General features: G+C 48.3%; 2 long non-coding RNA genes across 2 annotated transcripts; one reads left to right on the forward strand and one right to left on the reverse strand.

The window, feature by feature from the left end:
* The first annotated feature begins 1,902 nt into the window (after nucleotides 1-1,902).
* LOC138105585 (uncharacterized) lies at nucleotides 1,903-9,269 on the forward strand. The gene is made up of 3 exons (XR_011148539.1): nucleotides 1,903-2,265; nucleotides 3,676-3,859; nucleotides 9,049-9,269. It is a non-coding gene; the product is annotated as an uncharacterized lncRNA (long non-coding RNA).
* Nucleotides 8,242-17,494, reverse strand: LOC138105584 (uncharacterized). The gene is made up of 3 exons (XR_011148538.1): nucleotides 17,422-17,494; nucleotides 15,580-15,759; nucleotides 8,242-8,606 (listed from the first exon to the last, which is right to left on the reverse strand). It is a non-coding gene; the product is annotated as an uncharacterized lncRNA (long non-coding RNA).
* Between the last annotated feature and the right edge of the window lie 83 nt (nucleotides 17,495-17,577).

The raw sequence follows: 17,577 nt of genomic DNA on the forward strand, positions 1-17,577 counted from the left end.
TACTGTGGAAGGAAAGGGAAATTCTGGAAATTCTCCGTGTCACCAGAGCATCCCAGGATGCAAAGATGAGGGGGAACCTGCTGCAGCACCAGCTCAGATGTTTTTGGAGTGAAGTTCAGCAGATTGGTAGAAAAATTAGATATTTGTATTTACTGGTTAAACTAATTTTATTAAATAGATGACTCATTGTGGGCAAACGATGCAAACAAACTTACATGAAAATCCTAAAACAAAGTCTGGAAACGTCTTAGGAGAGATTTATAATGGAATCATAGAATGGTTTGGGTTGGAAGAGACCATAAAGATCAGGCAGGGACACCTTCCACTATCCCAGGTGGTTCCAAGCCCTGTGCAACCTGGCATTGGACACTTCCAGGGATGGGGCAGCCACAGCTTCTCTGGGCAACCTGTGCCAGGGCCTCACCACCTTACAGGGAAGAATTTATTCCAAATAGCCTCTCTAAACCTACTTTCTTAGTTTTAATTTCTTCTTCTTCTGTTGCTGGGGAGGACTCATTTGCTTTGCAATCTCAATGAGCCTTGCCTTGTATATGTGTCTTAAAACCTTCTGTTATCCTTCTGAGAGGGCATTTTCAATGTCAATGCTCCTTAAAACATGAAAATTAACCTCCAAAACAACCCTTCAAGATGAATCCAGATGCTCCTCATGCAGCACGTCCTCCCTTTTCTTCCATTTATGTCCTTTCTCCCTTTTTCATTGCATCCTTTGCCCTTATGGAAATTGAAGTGCAAAATCCAGCCTGGAAGCACAGGAGCCACACTTTGCCATCTTGCTTTAATTAAATCTCCAATCCCTCTACAGAGAGCCCAGGCAACTTCAGTGAAGCCATGTGACAACCAAGACATACCCACAAGCTGGGACTTCCAAAGCACCCTTTAAACATTAAGGACTCAGGAGCACACTCTGTCCTAGGGAGTTTCCAGCCAGGACAGAGGAAGAGCAAGAAGTGAGATGAAGTGCAGCTAAGGCTAATTTGTTCAGTGAACACTGATGTATCATGTATATTTTATTATTCCCGCTTTGTAGGATTCTCATAGGATTTCCTGGGAAAAAATTATGCAGCACATGAATATCCTGGGCTTGTCAGGCTGCTGGAAATGCTCTATATGGATGGGCTGAGCACACAGAACATCTGTGGCTGGGGCAGGCTGAAATCCCAGGCAAGTGTCTGACATCCCAAACACACGGAGCCTTGATCTTTGCTCAGAGACACACGGGCTGGCTGAGAAAACCTGGGGAAATATTAACCTCCCCCATTCCTCTCTCCTTTTTATTTCCCTACTTTGATGTTTTATAAGGAACCGAGGCATCAGTTTTTAAGGATTGTTAGTGGGGGAAGGGAGTTCATTGTGACTGGCCATAGCTCCAGCAAGGCTTCAGGCATTAGGAGCCGTAGCTGAACTGATGTTTGCTTAAATGTGATGCTAATTTAGCTGCCTATTTTCCTTTTAATATGGGTTTTTTAGTCTTTAGGGGCCATCTTAAACTCCAATGGGAGGGTTTGGCTGTGGCTGCAGCAGCAAATCAAGCAGGGCCAGATTGACCCAGACCCACCTGGCCTTAGAGATAAATATAAGAACATGGTTCATATCCAGAGTCACCTCCTCCCCGACCCTTCAAAACATCCCACAGCGTGGTCTTGTTTATGAGGTCCCACCCCCTGGCCTTTGGAATGCCCTGAACTGTGCCCACATGGGAGCCTGAGCATGGGCCAAAAGCGATGCCAGGGAATGTGCAACTTCTTAGTGCTCTTGGGAGGGTGTTTGATCCCATGCCCAGGCTCTGGGGAGGTACCAGAGCATTCAGACCACCTACTGCCAAGCCTCATTCAAGTGCTGCCATCACCTCCCTCCACGAGGCCTGGGAGGAAGCAGGAGCCAGTCTGCCAGCCCGGGGTAGCAGGAGCCCCTTTGATGTCTGCAGAGAAGGTGCCCCAGTGACAACACGTGTAGGCAGCCTGGATGTGACCTGAGTGCATCTATCATCAGCCTCTCCTGATAAGCCATCTCTGGGACAGAGAAGTGTTATTGCCCTGTTTATACCTGATGGAGATCACCTGGGACAGCAGACAAAGCCATCCTACACATCTCTCCAGCTCCCTGCCTCCCCTGGGTTGCACCAGGTGGGTTCAGTCCCATTCTGCTCCCCTTTGCAGCTTAATCTGGGGGTGCATATCAGTGACTTTGCCCTGCCAAGATGATGGAAACATTCTGCCCTGAGGCTCACCCTGCTATTTCTTCATGGTATTTTTTATTGAGAATATTTATTAATATGCCACCACTGCATCTATTGTATTTTGGAGTGGGGAGACAGATGTTGTGTTTTCATTGTCAGTTAGACATGAAGACTCAGCATTAAAAGCTTCAAACTTTTCATCTCTGATGCCAGAGGAGCACAGAGGGGTGTTTTTCAAAGCCAGGCTGTCTAGGAAGCCTTGGGAATACATGAAGCTATTTCAATACTTAGTGAAGCAACTTCCAGATAATAAGGAGAATTTCTTTACCAGACCCTAAGCTATGTTTTGTTGGAATCCTGGGTTCAGATAATTTCAATCTTTCAGTGTTGACAGTCAATGATTTTCAAAAGCACACTGCATTTGACCTGAGGCCTTGGGAAAGGCTTCCCAAATTATGGGATAACACTGAGATTGTTGCTGTGTAATTAAAAGTTATATCGCTGGGTGGAATATGTAGAGATGTAGAAAAATCAGGTTTATGGGATTTAGTAACAAAATGGAGGATTTTGGGGTGTGGGTTTGTTCCTCTTCTTTTCTCCTCCTTCTTCACGAATCTGTGTGGTTTGGTATTGGTTCAAAAAACCCACAATGCAGATTATAAATGAATAGTTACTGGGTTATAAGTAAAAATAAACTAGTTGGCATTCCCTAATTGGATAGACTGGACTTTAAATGGCCTTGGAAGTTAGAACTAGGGGCCATTTTCCACCTTGTTAACTAAGAAGCACATCCCGTGCAGCTGTACCAAAGATAAGAAAATAATAAACATCAAATTAGAAGAACAACTCGGCATCTTCTGCCTTTTAATGCAAACTCTGAGTAAAAGAACTCGTGAAACAGAGGCAAAAGAAACAAGAGAGAAATCAACAATTGGTGCCAGCGTGTAAGGACTCAGGGTTTGGAAACAGAAGAAATTGACAGTGTTTTCCATCTGACCTCTAAAAAACCAGAACCTTTTATTTTTAAGTTTTAATTTTTGACTTTTCAAGGGTTCTGTCTAGTAGGAAGTGCAGTGTAGAAATAGCTTGCATGGCTTCTAATGATGCCAGTCTTATATGTTAGGTTTTAGGGCCCCTTATTTAATGACAAAATAGGGGTTCAGCCTGCAGCTGTAGCCCCATTTACCTGCCCATTTGCACCCTGCTGCAGCTGCGGAATGTGGCTGTTGATGTGTTAACGAGGAACTGGCAAGTTGGATGATATCTGTTCTTTTACTGCTTTTTTTTGTGCTTCACAAGGTCTTGGGAACTTTATGTTTTATTGATGATTTTTTGGCCTTTCTGAAAGTGGAGGAAAGCTCCTTAACCTACCAGGGAGTTGCCTGCAGACTCAAAAACCAGGAGGCAAGAAGAGAACTTTAAAGTCGGAGATTTTCCTTGAACACCTTGTGATTCTTAAGTCAATCTTTTCCTTTCAGAGGGGCTCATGAGGCTGAGATCTGACACAACCAGAGGTGGATTTTGCTTTCAGTGAAGAAGATATAAGGCATTAACTGAGTATGTGCAAGGGGATGATCTGCTCCCAGCTCTCAGCCTCACTGCTGAGGAGAGGGACAGGAAAACTCAGTTCTGGCTCATTATGAACTTGATGGTATCTGCCTTGTAAGTTACTAAACCCATTTTGTTCATTTTGCAACACATCAATTTTATGGCTGAGGTTGAAGTATTTACTCGTCCTTGGGGTTTGCAGTTGTTGAGATACAGGATGGAAAAGCAGCCCGTATGTAAAATGTGGCTGAACTCTGCTATCCCTTCAACAGAGAGTCAATAGTTCAGGAGTTAATTCATGAGAAGAAGGGAGTAAAAACACACCAAGGTCAGGATCTCATGACCCACAGGCTGTCTATAGCTCCATCTGAAAGACCTTGTAATAGATAGGTATGTGGCTTGGAAAATGCATAATATTGTGGTTAAGTGAGGCATTTCACAAGTTTTGTAACATCACACTGCTGGCAGACCTTCTCGAGTGCATATCATATTCATATCAGAGCTCTCTGCGGGATGGGAAACGTTAGGGCGATGAAGGTTTTAAATCTCATGACACACAAATTGATATGCCAGAAAAATATTTACAAGCTGGTGAGTGTCCCGTAAGCTCAGGCCAAAGATTTTTCTCTTCAGGAGCTGTGCTGATTTACACCAGAGCTCTGGTCCTTTCTGTACCATATCCCAGGAGCCAGGGAGTGCCAAGCCCAGGTAGTTTCTCCCCATTACCCACTTGCTGCTCCTCCTCACAGCACCATGAGATTTGTGTAGTGTCAGCACTGACAGCCAATTTCCTGCCTTTCCCTCTGCTCATTCCTGGTGTGGTGCAGATAAGGTACAGGTTTCCAGCTCTGCAGATCCCAGAGTGCAACAGGCCCACCCCCAAGTATGCTTTCAAGGCATCCTCCTTCCCACCTTGCCTTTAAAACACCAAACTGCCCCAGCCCAGGAGCGAAGACTGTAGAAAGCCACCACCTCTATAGGGAAACATGGACCTGGTGAGGCACAAGAGCAAAGCTAAGCTCAGCAGGGCTCATGGGCTGTGTGCTTCCTGCCTGTCCAGCTGGCCCTTAGCCTGGAGGTCTTGGGATTCCAGGCACCAGCCTTGCTCCAGCCCATCACTTGCAAGCTGGAAAGGGCTGGACACGGTCTAAGAGCTGGAGCAGTGTGGATAATGGGTTTGATCCTTAAAGGCTGCAGTGGTGGCAACCAAGGGGTTCATGGGATGGTCACACCTGGCCAGACCCTCTCTGCCATCTCTGAACTGGGTTCACTCTCCTAGCTGGCCCCAGGAGATGACCTAGCTTCAAAAATGAAAGGGAAGGGAATGAAAGACTGGGTTTCCAAAATCTGGGTTATTGAACAAGAAGGGAGCTGGGGCTGCCACGGCAGGGGAAGTGTCAGGGAGCAAGCAGGATAGGAAGGAGGGATCAGGGAGGATGGGAAGGAAGGCTGCTCTCAGCCACCACTGCCTCAAACACTTGTTCCATGATTCCTGAGGCTGCCACCAGCATCTTGTGTGAACTGGGGGAAAATCACTGACTTTCTGTTCCTCTTGTGCAGGATGAGGCTTTTTAACTTCCCTCCAGACCTGCCCTCTTTGTTTGCAGCATGAGACAGATGTGGCAGAGAGTGTCTCTTGCTGCGTGCAAGTGCACAGCTCCCAGCAGCACAAGCTCCCTTTGGGGCCCGGAGACGTTGCTGGAGAATTAATCCAGAGGAATATTTGCACCCCAGCCCTCAGTGTAGCCTGTGCCCATGGAGGGCCCCTCCTCTTCCACTTGCAGGTTTTCCTTGCAGCAATTTGAAAAGCGAGGGGTAGGAGGAGGGAGGGAGAGAGCATTAGTGGCCAAAAGCGGCTCCAAAAACATTTCCATCTTCCGGCAGAGTAGCAGCTGTGGCATGTCCTACGCTGTGCTCGGCATAATGGTCACCAGCTGGGAGGAACTGCTTTTTACTGACCAGAGCATTTCCTTGGGGCTGCAATGGATACCAAACACCTCCAGCTCCAAGTTTGGCAGGTGCCCGGAGCTGGCTGTGCCTCCCTTGCGCTTTGCCAAGGAACTCCTGGAGCTGAATTTTCCCCATGCCACCCCTCTGCCCACGCTGCCCTCCAGCCTCCAAGCAGCAACAATGTCACTCAGGATGGGAGAACTGGTGCTGAGCTCTCCTTGCCCAATGCTGCCCGAAGCCAAATGCACACCAACCCTAAAGCCACAGTAATTAAAGGACATTTAATGAGGTAATATCCAAGATAAATCATATGGCAATAATAATTTAAAAATAATAAAAGCTAAGGCTTTTATTTCAGGAAGATGTTTTGAGGAGGGGGGCTGGATATAATCTTTTTGAGTGCTCTATTATAGGCTCTGAGTTATAAATAAATCCATATTTTAACATCTGGGATTCATAACATCTTGCTGACAGTCAAATCTCATAAAAGATGTGGTGACTTCTACAGATGTGGGAAACCTCATTCAATGAGCTGCATAACAAAGGAAATCTAGTTCTTTTTCATTATTTACTGTTAAATCTGTGTCTCTCTGGCTCCAGAGATGGAGCAAAGCTGTGGGGTCACCCGTTCTCAAACACACCCTTGCCAGGAAACTGAAGAGCAATAGCATTGCCTGAAAGCTGGGGTGAAACCAGCACTCTGTGCATTGTGGGCTGCCTGCAAAGGACAGGATTTTGATCCCTCCCTGATGCTCCAGGCTGGGTGTTCATGCAATAACAAGCAGTCCCTGGGAAGCTGGCAAATGGTGGGGGATGTGAAGGTAAGCACTGCCTGGGCATCAAAGACACTAAGATTGGCACAAATCCCCTCAGTCTCAGTGTGGGATTTTAACAACGTGAAACAGGGGAAAGGAAGGGAAGAGAAAAGCAGGACACCCCATCTCCACATCTCCAAACTCTCCTGAGCAACCGACTCCTCAGTGAGGATGTAACTAATCAAGGCTACAGCTCCAACACTTTACAACTAGCTACGATTCCAAAGGAAGGAGGGGAAAAGGCTGAAGTATTTTCCAGCAAAACTTACTAACAGCAACCATATCCCCACAAACTACACCCAACATTGCACTGTCACAGGCGTTACGGCAAACTGGAATCTCCTTTCTACTGGGTAAACCCAAAGAAAGTAAACAGTTTATTATGGTCACGTTTAATTTGGGCTTATACAAAGCTGGAGCACTGCAGCCTATGTTTAATGCATTTGTGGTGGTGGGGATTTGTTTTTTTCCCTCCCCAAATAGCTCACTATTGATTTTCCTCTTAACAAGTGCCGTTGTTCTGACAGTCTGTCTCACTCTCTGTGTGCAGACTGAGAGGTTGTAATCTCCACGTCGGCGATACCTGAATCCTCTGGCCATGGGCATGGTTATGTTTTCACTAAAATAGGATTATGACCTATTAATCAATAAAGATGAAGTGGGTTAGCCGAGCTGTGACAAAGACGTGATTATTTTGCATGGGCCTGGAGAAGCAGGCAGGTGCCAGGCATGAAAGAAAACAGCATCTCAGCAGCCTCATCCTTGGTTTTCTGTGTCCAACAGAAATGGGTGGTGTACAAAAGAAAAAGAGTCCCACGAAGAGCTGCTGTTTGAGTGATCAGTCTGCTCCTTTGTGGGGACCCACACAGGAGGAGATGCTTCCCTGCTCTTCTCAGTGCCAAATCTCAAAGCACTTTATAGCAGAGAATAGAAACCTCTGTATTTGACAGGGGGAAACTGAGGCAGGCAAAGGTGGTGGGATTTGTTGGTGAGCCTATAGGATATGGGAGCCAGGGCTGGATAACAGAAAATAGGCTTTGTGAGTTTAGTGAGTCCAGCCCAGCTGGCTGCATTGTGTGACTTGCACTAAGGGGCTGGCAGGACTCTAGAGCTGAGCTAAAGCACTGGAACTATGAACTTCCAAATTTTCAAATATTTGGATAGCCTATAAAAATAACTTTAAGCTCCTAATCCCTCTCTATCAAATGGTATAATTTTTTTTTCTTCTTTTTGGTTTCAACCTTCCTTCTCTTTTGGTTTTGCTAAAGCAGCCTCAGCTCTGACATCATCTGAGAATTTCATTTAACAAAATGTTTTGAATCATTTGTGCTGGTTCTGGTGACTCTGCCAATGGAAACAACCCCTGCAGCAAGTGATTTTAAACCTTGAATATGAAATTTTTTTCCCCCTCCTGTAGTTACATTCAGAGCAATACTGTTCCCTTGACTTCTGGCCAAATGACCCAGAGGAAAGGGTCACTCTGGGATGTCAGGAGAACACAGTTTGCACAGGCTGGAAGAGCCCATCTCATGACAGGGCCGCTTCCACTCATGTCCCTGTTCCCTCTGAGTCCTCCTGGGTGGGTAAGAGGAGGATGAGAATGGACTGAGGGAATGTTTGGGCATTTTTGGGGCTGCATCACAAAGTGATGGTGAGACTCACAACTGGTAAAGGGAGAGGGCACAGCTGGGAATGAAAGCTGTGACCAAACCACACTCTGTACCCACCAACATTATGTTTTATTATTATGACAGTGTTTGCACATTCTGCTAACCAGCACCACTCCAGAAATTGATGTTCTTATATTGGGCTCTCCTTTATCCTCTTTTTAATGGTCATGGAAGTAGGAGCATCATGTCCAGGAACCAAACAAAGCAGCGATGCAGGATCCCATCCTGAAGGCCACATTTAATGCTCAACAGCCTTCAGATAGCAAAACCAAGCAAAAAAACCCATTGTGGCCCTCAGATATCCCTGATGCACAACTGCCAGATGTCCTCCTTGTCATGAGGCACAAATATTTGGTGCTTGAGGTTGCCTTCAGGAAGCAGGAATGCCCTTTGCAGATCCTTGATCCTCCACAATGTGTCTCTGACCTACCAAACACAAAAGGCAGACATTAAAAGCCTCTTCTTAAAGATCAGGACTGGGGGAATGAAGTTATAGGTTATTTCCAAACTAAATGCTCCCTGAGTCCTTCTGAGCCCCAGAACCACCCCATGAAACCTTTGGGTGCGGCACCTCTGTTCCAACAGCAAAAGAGACTCCAAAAGTGGAGATGTGGGAGATTTTATGGCACCATTGTGGCTCTAGTGATATTATTTGAAGCAAATGCAAACACACTCAGGCTTATAATAAGAGGGTGTAATAGATAGTAAGTGCAAATGACTCATTCACCGAGATTTTCCAGGATTAGACAGCAGCAGAAGGACAACAGCTGTGTAAAACGGACTTTAAAAAATAATCTTCTAATAAGATTTTAATAAACCTGTTAGTAAATTATAATGCTTGACTTCAAGAACTATTTCTCCCCTGCAGTGTTCCTCTGTGGAGTTGAAGCTGTGGTGTTCTCCAGCGTGCATGATACAACCTCGACTGCACCTCAGGCAGGGCAGGGATTCCTCAGGTCCGTGGACGAACAGAAAATCACACCTGTGGGGAGAAGCTGAGCCCTGAAAACCTACTTCAGGCCCCCTGCAACATTAACTTTCTGAATTAAACTCGACCTCCACTTTTATACTATTCTTGAAATCTTTTTCTTTCTGTTGCCTTGAGTGGATTAATTTCCAAAATAAAATAAATAGTGTTTTATGAAAGAAAAAGGCTGCTCTTTTCATTGCACTCCAGACTGCATGTAGCCAATGCTGGCTTACCAAAGCCTTCCCCTAAATCCCACGTCTGGACACGCATGTGCACATTGCCCATGCAGGGAAACTGCCACAGTGTTGGTCCTTTTCTCAGCAGTCTGTCTCCTGGGGTCAGGTCATTACGTGGCAATCTTGGCTCTTGCTTGGAGGAGAGAACTCATTTTTGCAGCTGCCACAGTTTGGAAGAAAATCCTGTATGTGCAAATGTTTAGGAACTCAGAAACCAGAATGGGAACCAAATGGACTCAGGTTTATTTCCCCTCCTTAATCCCCTCTGAGTTGCAGCATGGTTGGGTTTAAGCTGGACTGGCGAAGCTGCTCCTATTTCCTACGAGTTTGTGGGTATTTCGGCCTCAAAAGAGCAGCGTTCATCTCCATTTCTCCCTCTGCCTCTTGTTAAGTGAGGTGTCAATAATTTATCCTGTTGTCTTACAGAGGTTTCTACCAACCACAGATGTCACCACAATGTACACATTATGTTAATAAGTGTATCTGTAAGTGTGTATAACTTACATCTTCATTTCTACTCTTTGGGGAAAGTTGAGGGGCAGAAGCACAAATGCAGGTTCTCAGTTTTACAGGATGATTGGGGAAAATAACCTTCATGTGGGGTGAGATGCATCAAACCCCGAATCACCCATCCTGCTGCACTGGGGGCAGGTTATGTTGTGGGGCTGTCTGGCTCCCTAAGACCTTTGCAGCGTTAATGGGGCGCTGTGTGAGCCAGGAGGTTTTGTCCTCCAGGACTGTTAGCACTGCAGATATAGGAGATTCACATACCCCTGATGGAATGATCCAAAAAAGTGAGATGCCCCCTCGTGCAGGGGCATGAGGCCAGCTCAGCCCAGCATTGCCCCCCAGACAAGACTTGAGTCACACTACCACTACCCCCATGATGTCTGCCACCCCTTTTGTGGGTTTTAATTCATAGCAAGGAGTGCAGTGGCTCTGACAGAGCAGCCCCAGCAAGGCAGGAGGTCTCCCTGTGCCCCAGTTTCTGCCCGTCACACCCCACATGAGGTCAGGGGGGTGCTGAGCTGGTGGGGGCACAGCAGGAATCTCCTCCTGCAGACTCAGCAGCAGAAGCTGAGGGCTGTGTAACCTTTCAGAGCACAGCAGCCGCTGCTCCGTGAACAGGAGCCAGAGCTGAACAGCATCTCGAGGCAAGTGCAGGGTGCCAGGGGGCCAGCGTTGGCAGGGAAGCTGAGGAGGAAAAAGCCAGATCAGTCACAGAGTACTTAAGCAAAACTGATGCAAGTGGCTCCTGGCTGCAGATGGGAGGACAGGTGGATGTTCCCAGGTCCTCTGAGGTCAGGCCTCCAGGTTTTGAAGGTCATCTGTTTTGGCTGGCAATGAAATTACCAAGGGCTCAGTATTTTGCCATAAACTACTCAGTGGGGGTTTTCCCTTGCAGCTTCCACCTCGCAGGGCAGTGCCTGTCCTGCTCGAGTACCTGTGTTCAGTAGGTGCCTGCAGAGAGGGTTTAGGATTCCTACAGAAACCCCTGAGCTGCTGCATGGGGTAGTCCAGAGTCTCTGTTTCTGGAGCTTTTCCCCTGTACTGATATCAGAGCAGCTTGGCAAGAACTGGTTTAGGCTCAGCCTCAAAACCTCAGGCTTGTGCCCCCCCTTCTGCCTCAGTTTCCCACTGGTAAAACTGGGGGGTAAGAATCAGGATCTTCTTCCCAGGGAACAATGAGGCCCAGTTACAGCAGGAACACCAATACCCCTGGACATGGCAGCTCTGTCAGTGGCCTTGTTGAGAGTTAAAGAGCTTTACAGCAGATGAGAATTTGGCTCAGAAGTCCCAGCATTGACCACATGGACTTTGGGAGCATGACCTGCCACCAAACCCATACAGAACACTCAAAGACAAATAATAATTAGCTCTCTGTACCTAATTCCACACAGTTGCCCTTTTCAGGGTAAGTTTTTCATGCTACCAGGATCTGACTCTAAAACCCAGTGACCCTGGGTGTCCTGCAAGTGTCAGAAGGATAATGACAGCTCACAGATAAAACCAGCACATAAATGTGGCCCTAGTGCCCTTTTGATAGCTTCCATTTTTAAACAAGCACCATCATCTAGAGGTCTGGCACTGAGGAGAAAGCACTGAAGCATCACCTGTAGCCACTGTGGCCACCAAATGCTGCTCCAGCTCTTGGTGACACAGGAGAAGCATTTTTTAGCTGGGAGATTGGCTGTGATTTCTGTCAATCAAGTAAAATATAAAGAGATGCACACACACCTACCTGTGTATACATAATTTTCACATGTATTTTACTCATGTTTCAGTCCAGCTCAAGCATCCTAAGAGCTGCTCAGGGGAAGCAATGCCCCATACTGTGGGCGTGTGAAAACCTTTGTTAGAGGAGAAAATTGAGCTTTAGTCATACTGTTATTCCTAATGGATTTGGATCCTGACTTCTCTGCTCTGAAACTCTTTACTCTTAAGGAGCCACTGCAGCCCTCTCCTGTGCTGGAGGTTTCACCCCAGCACTCATGGGGGCAGATGTGCAGCACCCCAGATGTTCCCATTCACAGTCCAGCCCATTTGCTCCGACTTTGCATCAAAATAGGATCATGCTGAGATCCCGGATTCAACTCATCAGCCTTTGCTGGAGGCAGGGGGGTAGTAACTTTTTCAGACAGCTCAGGTATTTCCTCCAGAGCTTGTCTGTCACATCACTGCAAATATGTCTGCTCCAGATGGTTTTTGCTGGTTAAGAACGGGGTGTGACGAAGGTTTAGGGTGCTTCTTGCAAGGAGGGCAGCGGCTGGTGAGGCCTTGCAGGCAAAAGCCAGACACAGCGAGACTGGAATTATGATGTTGCCATTGTGAGCCACCAAAGTGACAGGGCAGGGGCTTACCAAAGCTCACAGGGAGACACTGGCAAGCGCAGGAAATGAATGCCCAGCAGTGTCTGGCCAATCCCATCATCCTACCCAGCTCGGGATCTAGAGCAGCTTCACTGCAAAGTGACAAAAAGACAAAAAACCCCACTTTTTCTCTCTAACTGCTGTCACCAGCCAGCCCAGCAGAAGTGAAATAACCCTCTCGCCCAGTCTCCCCCATAGTTTACGATAAAGAGCCTTTTGTTGCAATTTAATTTGCAAACTTTCTCTTCTCTGCCATTCTCATGTGCCACGGTTCTGGAGACTCATATAAGTATTTTTACAAGAAACGCTTTCAGACAAATAAGTCTGGGGAGGTTTGTAATTTCTATTACCTCATGGCGACTCCATTGATAGACAGCAGCACACCTTGGGAGAATTAGAGAGCATAAAGTAATGGAGGTTTTTGTCCTCTCAAGACAGAGCTGTGAGTGCTGCCTGGCTCACGGCCAACACCACCAATTACCAACCTGGAGCAGGAGACAGGTCCTAGTGCTGAAAAACTGCAGTTTTCCAACAGTCCTGGTAATGATGGAGCTGTGCTGTGAGCTACCATTTCCTCCTGGGCCTGTTAGGCATCCAGGATTGTGCAGGTTTTGGCCACCTCCATGTTTAGGGACAGCTGTTGTCCTTTGGGGGGAAAAGGATGGAGTTTGTGTTGCTTCCTTTTGCCTTTGCTGTCACTCACAACTCTTCCCTGGCTTATTTTTACAGAAGCCCTTTCTGCCAGGAGACAGAACACACAGTCGAGCATAAAGAAGCAATTTTGGAGGCATTGTCATTGGCAATTATGCTTGAAAGCCAGAGATTTAATTATTGTGTGAGAGTGATACCCTTGAAAGAGAAATTGCAGCGGTCCCATCACTTGAGACGTTTCAGCGCTAAAACAGACGACTCACGAAATGTCAAGGAGCGAAAAACGCAGCACTCCTGCACTTCCCACCTCCAAACCCTGGTGTGAGGCTTTCTGATGGCACCCAAGTTAACTGGGAGCTGGGTTAATTGAGGACACAGGTGCCCCACTTGAATCCAGCTGTCTGCATAACGTGGGGTTTTGTCATACTTATTTTCCTTGCCCGCTAACCATCGCTAGCGAGCGGCTGAAGCGATGCGGCGCTTTCCCAATTCCCATTTCATGCCTTTAAATTAACGCTTATTCGCCCAGGGTGACGGTTTTTGTGTGTTTGTTGGGAATCTAACAATTATATCAGCGCTCACCAGCAAACAGGTCACATTCTGCATCTCTCTCAAGCTCACAGGGTGCCTGTGGATGTAGGAAAGCACTGAATTACCCTGTCCCGATCTCTACCAAGGACTGACAGCGTGAAGAAAGCACATTTTGGTAAATGTATCAATAATTACCCAGCAGGTCCATAACACCACGGCACACAGGGCTTTAAATCCTATAGATGTGATTGTCTTAGAGCATCAGGTCAAAACAGGAGCAACGTTGCAGAAGATGGTGGAGCTGTGTTGGTCTAAAATCAGTGAGGACCAGGGTCAGACAGCGAGCTGGGGACAAAGGGGGTGATGCTGGACATCTGACTGCTCAAGCTGGGCTGGTTTAGCCATGGTTTCTTTTCCCATGTCCCTGAGTTGTCAGTCTGAGATGGGCTGTTACATTACCCAGCAACACAACCACAGCCAGATACAGCTGATAAGCCTTTTTAGAACTGCAGCAGGGATGTGACATAAAACTAGGAAAAAAAATCCTATCTCCAAGCCCGGATATTCCTGATTTATGCATCCTTAAGCGCCAAGAGGCTTTTAACCCCAGGGAAAGCGCCTCTCCCGCTGCAGGGCGAGCATGAAACCAGCAGCGAGGAGCTTGACATCCCGAGCTTGTCCAACTCACACCTCTTATCTCGCTGCTCGTGTATCGCGCCGAATCCTCCCCCGGGCCTTTCCCGCTGGGCTCCCCGCTCCCTGCGCTTGCTCTGCGGCCGCTGCTCCGTGCCAGGGCACTTATCCCTGCTGCGGCCGGTCAGCAGGGAATTTCCTCCCGCCGGAGCAGCGCTCGCGTGGCGCCCAGCCAGGGAAGGCAGCTCCAGGCCACTGCTGCCAGCAGCCTTGCCAAAGCAGAGAGGGCTTTCCTGGGCGCAGGGGCTGCGAGCTGCTCCGGCTTCGCAGGGAGAGGATGCTCCTCGAGAGGTGAAAAAGCTGCGTTAAAAACCTTGCCAACCTGGCTCAGGGTAAAGAGAAACAGAAATTTTTTTTTCTCTCTTTTTTTTTTTTTTTTTTTTTTTTCTCTCTCTCTTTTTCTCATGAATTAATTTGTTGGAGGAATGAGGCTCAGAGAAGAAATAACAAAATGCATGTTGAGTCAAACTGAGATACTTCTTTTAACCTACACAGGAAAACATCTTAGATTGGTTGATGGCTATTTATCCTCTTGTGTAAGCTTCCAGTTATTGAGGTAGTAGTGCTTCTAGGTTGATTTAAAAAAAAAATAAATTAAAAATTGCCACGTTAAAAATAAGTTTTGTTTCAACTCCCCCCTCTCTTTCACACACACACAACTCTGGGCAATGTGGAGGCAGAATTGTTCATTGCCTGACTGAATCACCAAATAATTTCTGCCCTGTGTGGGACTCATTTCTCATAGTGGCTTTACTTTCATTAAAACTATTAGAAGCAAAAGAGAAAATGTGTAACCTGGGGGTTGCTGGCAGCCTTTCCGGCTGTTTTCCAGGATATCCCCTTTCCCCCGTACCCTGGGTTTCATTGCCAAACTCAGCTCAGGGAGGGCAGCAAATGACCCCCCCACCATCCCACAGACACTGTGTAGAGGCAGGTGATGTTGTAGCCTGGTCTAGTCCCATCGAAGCTCTCTGGACCCCCAGGGGCTGTGTGGTGACACCTCCCTGGCGCCAGGACCCATTTTGGGCTCAGCCCAGGGGGACTGAGGGTGGGTGTAGCCTGTGAGGCAGGGGAAGCGAGCAGCCAGTGTACAACCTGAACTTGGCCACCCTCGACCCAAACCCCAAAGAGGAAAGCCTGCACGCATGACTTCTTCCTGTTAGGAAATATTAATCATGGCCATGTCCAAACATGGTAAGTGAAACCTCAGGGAAACCGCTCCTTCGGCGATCGAGGGCTGCACGCTGGGATATTCAGGAAGGCCCTTGTGCCTCAAAGACAGGATCCACCCGTCATCAGGGCACCACCTTGAATTATGGATTACCTCCCTGACATTTGCATATTTGAAGAAAAAGCTGAGCTCATCCCTCCCGTGCCTCTGTACCCAGCTGTTGTTTCATGGGCTCGGGAGAGAGACACAGGGTGAGCCAGGTAGAGGGGTGAAGCACCTGGACAGAAGAATCAACCACGTACAGCAGGAAAATCAGCTTGAGGATGTTCTCAGCTCACCCTCGCCCTTGCAGTGGTGTTGTTGCGGTGACCAGTAGGGATGTCATGCCCACAGGAATCACTGACACACACAGGGGCAAGGCCAGAAAATCCTGATGGCACCACTTCCCATGAGACACCTGTGTCACAAAAAAAATAATGAAAAAGACCATGAAAAGCATCCCAAGAGGTTTACAAGTAAAATAATGTTCCTGGAAAGAAGCGTCAGCACTCTGGCTTGCAGCACTGTGTGGGCAGCCTCTGGGAGCCAAGGAGCCCACAATGGAGCACGGGAATAATCCCACACACCCCAACCCAGCCTCATCCACCTTCTCAGGCAAGGCAAATCCAACATGACTCCCAGGTCTGGATCCCAACCACCAGGGACCAAAGCCCTTTCTGGGGCCAATTCTTGCTTGTGGGCAAAGCCCTGCTTTTGGACCTCAACCCATAGTGGAGGCCAAGCTTCTCCTGTGGAACTCAAACACAGTATAGGGCTCAAATTCCTTGTGGGGGCCACATCCTGCTTGTGGGACCCCTAATCCCTGTGGGACCAACCATCCTGTGAGGCTCAAATTTGTTCCAGGCTCCAAGCCTTGCTCATGGGTCCCAAATTACCAGTGGTGTCCAAATCTGTTCTGGGATCCAAGACTTGCCTGTGGGTCACTGTCCATCTGTGGGGTCCAGACATTTTCCAGGGGCCAAGTCTGCTTATGGGTCCCAAACCACTGTGGGGTTCAAAGCCCTTGTGATGCCCAAAATCTGTTTTGGGGTCTGAGTTTTGCCTGTGAGTTCCCAGCCCCTTGTGGGCTTCGAGCCCCTTGAAACAACCACATCCATGCTGGGGTCCAAGTTGTGCCTGTGGGTCCCAAATCCCAGGCAGAGACCCAAGCCATTTGTGGGGTCCAAATCCCTTTCAGAGCCCAGCCCTACTTGTGGGTCCCAAGCTCCCCATGGGACTCAAATCTGTTTAGAGTCCAACCCTCACTATGGGTTGCCAAACCTTTGCATGGCCCAAATCCCCTGTGGGACCCAAATGTGTGTCAGGGTCCAGGTTTTGCCTGTGGGTACCCAACCCTTCGTGGGCTCCAAACCCCTTGAAGCACCCAACCCCCTTTTGGGGTTCACACCTACTCCAGGTTCCCAAGCCCCCTGTGGTATTTAAATACGTGCTGGAGTCCAAGTTGTGCCCATGGGTCCCAAATCCCAAACTTTTGCAGGGACCCTAACCCTTTGAAAGGTCCAAAACCCTTTCAGTTCCAAGCCTACTTGGGGGTCCCCAGCCCCCTGTGGTGCCTGAATCCATTCTGGGGTTCAACCTTTGCCATGTAGGTGTTCAACCCTTAGTAAGACCCAAAGCCCCTGTGGTGCCCAAACCTGTTCTGGGGTCCAAGTTTTCCCTGTGGATTCACAACCCCTTGTGGGCGCTGAAGTCCTTGAAGCAGCCAATACCCGGGGTCCACAGACTCCTGTGTGCCCAAATGTGTTTTGGGGTCCATGCTGTGTCTGTGGTTCCCCAGCTCCTTGTGAGACACAGCTTCCCCATGGGACTCAAATCCATTTCGGGGTTCCCAGCACCCCGTGGCCACTTTGGGGTCCAAGCAGTACCTGTGGCTCCCCAATCCCTTGTAGTATAGACACAGATCTAAATCCTTTTGAGGTCCCCAACCCCAAGTGGTACTCAGACCCAGTTTGGGGTCCATGCTGTGTCTGTGGCTCCCCAAGCCCTTGTGGGACACAGCTTCCCCGTGGGACCCAAATCCATTTTGGGGTCCTCAGCTCCCGGCGGTACTCAAATCTACCTTGGGGTCCAACCTGTCCCTGCGGCTCCTCAGCCTGTGGCGGGACACAGCTGCCCCGCGGGACGCGCGGCGGTGCGGGGCGGTGCGGGGCGGTGCGGGGCGGTGCGGGGCGGTGCGGGGCGGTGCGGGGCGGTGCCTCCCGCCGCTCCTGACTCA

Source organism: Aphelocoma coerulescens, chromosome 2 (genome assembly GCF_041296385.1).
Source record: "Aphelocoma coerulescens isolate FSJ_1873_10779 chromosome 2, UR_Acoe_1.0, whole genome shotgun sequence".
NCBI classification, from domain to species: Eukaryota; Metazoa; Chordata; class Aves; order Passeriformes; family Corvidae; genus Aphelocoma; species Aphelocoma coerulescens.